We start from the raw sequence: 4,258 nt of genomic DNA on the forward strand, positions 1-4,258 counted from the left end.
CCCCCCCCTTTTAAATTTTCAATTACAGTTGACATTCAATATTATATTAATTTCAGGAGTACAACATAGTGGTTAGACATTTATATAATTTAAAAAATGATCCCTCTGACTAATCTAGTACCCACCTGGCATTATACATAGTTATTGCCACATTATTGACTATATTCCCTATGCTTTACTTTACTTCCCTGTGACTATTTTGTAGCTACCAATTTGTACTTCTTAATACCTTCACCCTTTTTCACCCTGCCCCCCAAACCCTTCATGTCATCTCCCCAACAAATCTAGTACCCATCTGACACCATACATAGTTATTATAATATTATTGACTATATTCTTATGCTATACCCTACATCCCCATGACTACTTTGTAACAACCAATTTGTACTTCTTAATCCCTTTCCCCCTTTTCACCCACATTCCCAAACCCCCTCCCATCTGGCAACCATCAAAATGTTTTCTGTATCTATGAGTTTGTTTCTGGTTTGTTTGTTTTCTAGATTCCACATATAAGCGAAATCACATTGCATCTGTCTTTCTCTGTCTGACATACTCTAGTTAGCACAATACCCTCAATGTCCACCCATGCTGCTGCAGATGGCAAGAACCCATTACTTTTCATGTCCAAGCAATATTCTATTGTTTATATGTACCACCTCCTCTTTATCCATTCTTCCATTGACAGACACCCAGGCTGCCTCCGCATCTTGGCCATTGTAAAACAATGCTGCAATGAACATATAGATGCACACATCCCCTCGAGTAGTGTTTTGGATTTCTTTGGAAAAAATGCCCAGAAGTAAGATTACTGGGTTCTTCTTTGTCTCTTCTTATAGACTTTGTTTTAAAGTCTATTTTGTCTGGTATAAGTATGGCTACCCCAGCTTTTTGTTTGTTTGTTCATTTTTGTGAAATATCTTTTTCCGTCTCTTTACTTTCCATCTGTGTGTGTGTGTGTGTGTGTGTGTGTGTGTGTCTTTCAATCTGAAGTGATTCTCTTGTAGACAGCATATGTAAGCGTTTTGTTATCTATTCAACCCTCCTATATCTTTTGATTGGAGCATTTAATCCATTTACATTGAAATTAATTGTTGATAGATATATAGCTATTGTCATTTTATTATTTGTAATTTTGATCTTTTTCTTTCCACCTTAAAGAAGTCCCTCTAACATTCCTTGTAATACTAGTTTGGTAGTGATGAACTCCTTGAGTTTTTTCTTGGCTGGGAAGCTCTTTATCTCTCCTTTGATTTTTTNACAGAGCATGAAACCGCTGGCAGCTGGCTGCATGGGGTGAGACGACCAATAGTGGGTGAGGCTGGGAAGGAAGGAGGGGGAGGAAAACAAAGCAGAGAAAATGGGGTTCCCTTAAACGTGGCCAAGCGCGGCCAAGCATTTTGGTAATGCTTTACCTCAGTCACGATGGTGGGGGCACAGGAGTACGTGAGGCATTGTGGGAAGCAGAAAAGCAGACAATGTCCCATTGTGCTGGACAGCAGAGAGTCCACCCATCTTGGGAGAGCAGGTCTAAGGAAAGAAAAGATTTTATCTTTTTATATTCTAATTCTCCCCCCTCCCTGCCCCCCCATTAACGAACACAAGTTGGGAGGAGTTTAGTGAATGTTTAAGCTTATAATAGTAACTACTTCTTAGGGTAATTGCTAGTATTGAATAAAGTAATCCAACAGGGCTTACTTAGTATACAGTGCCTGCCCCAGAGTGCTCAAGGAATGTCGGCTATTGTTACTATTACTTTATTATTTACACTCAAGAAACAATTGTGTGTGTGTGTGTGTGGGGCTATAGTTAGGCACCAAATTGCATATAATCAAAGGAGTCCTTATAGTTGTGAGCAAGGAGATCTGACTTCTATTCTTGGTCCCACCCTTTGGTTTATTTTGGACAAGTTGCAGGCTCTCTCTGGGCCTCAATCTGTACAATGAGCATTTTGGATTAGATGTCCCCTCCATTCTGATATTCCATGGTGCAATAAGCCTCTGGGCCAAAGTGTGTTTGTTACAGGCATTTAGTTCTACAGGCAGCCAGGAAAAGGAAAGATGGAAAAAATATGGTTTGCTTTAGCTGGATAGGGAAAATCTGGGTAAGCCCCTGAGTCAGAGATCACATGGAGGAGGCATGAGGCCTTCCAGGCTTTGTGGTGCTGGATTGGGAAAACTTTTCCTCTCTTCCCTCAGGGCATCCTGTTTCTGGAAAAGACCCCAGTTCAGGATGAGTCCACTTTGGCTCGTGTGCCCCCCCTGGTGGTTAGATTTGAACCTGCAGGGTCCTGGTAAGCGAATGACGCCCCCCAAACCCATATTCCTGGGATTGCTTATCCCTGCTGTGGGAGGCAGGACCCACACTCTTAAGGCCACTAAGGGCCTTCCAGCCACGACACCAATGGCTGTTTTGAGTATTGTTTTCTCCTTGATGCTGCTGCCAACCATCCTTCTTCCTAGACACTTTTCCCTCAGTGTCTCTGGTGCTATACAATCTTGGTTCACTCCTTTCACTTCTAGAAAGTTCTTCATTGCTCCTCTTACTAAGCTCAAATGCCACCACTTCATGAAGCCTTCCTTCACTCCTCCGTGGATTACCTTGTTTAACTCTCTCACGCGTGACTCACTGAGCTCCATCATGATCTCTGTGCACAACCTGGTGGTGAGCTCCTCTAGAGTACACTTTCTCTCGACTAGTCTCTGTGTTCTCCATGGCAGCCAGTCCTCTCCTAGCCCAGAGGAGGCTCTCTGCACACATGTGTGGAAAAACTGCAAGGGAGTGGGTTTTCCTTAGGCTTTAGTTCTCTGCCCTCTGTGCCCTGCTCTCAGGTCTCTGACTGTGCACTCATCCCCTCTTCTTCCTCCCACCATTTCTTTTTTGAACTGACCTCTCTCTAGACCAGTGGTTCTCAACCTTCCTAATGCTGCGACCCCTTAATACAGTTCCTCATGTTGTGGTGACCTCCAACCATAAAATTATTTTCGTTGCTACTCTATAACTGTAATTTTGCTACTGTTATGAATCGTAATGTAAATATCGTTTTGTTTTCCGATGGTCTTAGGTGACCCCTGTGAAAGGGTCGTTTGACCCCCAAAGGGGTCGCAACCCATAGGTTGAGAACTGCTGCTCTAGACTCTTCATGATATCCTAGAACCTGTTGGGCATTTCCACTATAATGCCCTCTCCCTCCAGTATGCTCCCATCCTAATTCCTCAAATCTGTGACGATGTTACCTTACATGGCAAAGGGGATTTTGCACATGTGACTACATTACGGGTCTTGAGAATGGGAGGTTATCCTGGGTCATACTTGTGGGCCCAATGTCATCACAAGAGTCCTAATAAGAGGAGGCAGGAGGTCAGAGTCAGAGAAGGACATGTGAGGGTGGAAGCAGAGATTGGGGTGATGTGGGGTCACATGCCAAGGAACGCAGGCACTTTCCAGAAACTGGAAACAGCAAGGAAATGGGTTCTCCCTATAGCTGCCAAAAGGAACAAACGTACACTAATGACTCATTTTAGACTCTTGACTTTAAGAACTGTAAAATAATATGTTATTTTAAGCCACTAAATTTGTGGTAATTGGTACAGAAGCAATAGGAAACTAATATATTTATCTCAAAATAAACACCAAGACCAGAATTTATAATCTCCGAGGGCCTCCTTACACCCAAAGCTGACTTCCTTTCTCCTTAGCCCTCCCCCTTCTCCCATCAGCTAGCACCAAAACCTCATGTCACTTGTGACTCCTTCTTCCCTGGATCCCACACCTGCTTAGAGAATGTGGTTCTCGATTCCTGGTATTTCTTCCATCACTGCTGGCAGGTACTACGCAGGCTGTCCAATTCAAAGATAAGGAAGCAAGCCTAAGTCAGGAGATAGTGATTTAGTGGCAGACTAAAGATTAGATCTCAGGTCTTCTGATTCCAGCCCCGTGTTGGTTTCTCAGCTTTCATTCCTTCTGCCACCACCCGCGATGGGGGCCTTGTCTTTGTAACTCTTCCTCAGCTCAAACAACTGTCCTACCCTTCTTCCGGTCTCCCTGTCATTTGCCTGTTGAATTTGCACACGACTCACCATGGCTTAGGGCTTGGGCTGCTCTATTCTTGCTCATAACTTCTTTTCACTGCATTCAACCCACACACAGTCAATGTGGAGACCACCCATATAAAGTCTGGAGTTGATGAAGATTTAATGGAGAGGTGGACGAGGGAGGGGTGTAAACTCCCAGACTGGTGAACACCATTCCAAAAATACTT

The 4,258-nt window shown here is 43.6% G+C and overlaps 1 long non-coding RNA gene across 1 annotated transcript in view; it reads right to left on the minus strand.

Moving 5' to 3' along the window:
• The window catches only part of LOC109373653 (uncharacterized), a 23,356-nt gene that overhangs the window by 6,576 nt on the left and 12,522 nt on the right, over positions 1–4,258 (minus strand). Inside the window, exon 2 of the long non-coding RNA XR_002122264.1 lies at positions 1,413–1,527. This is a non-coding gene — a long non-coding RNA (uncharacterized LOC109373653). The remainder of the gene's footprint in view (positions 1–1,412; positions 1,528–4,258) is intronic.

This window comes from Hipposideros armiger, unplaced genomic scaffold (assembly GCF_001890085.2).
Source record: "Hipposideros armiger isolate ML-2016 unplaced genomic scaffold, ASM189008v1 scaffold_739, whole genome shotgun sequence".
NCBI classification, from domain to species: Eukaryota; Metazoa; Chordata; class Mammalia; order Chiroptera; family Hipposideridae; genus Hipposideros; species Hipposideros armiger.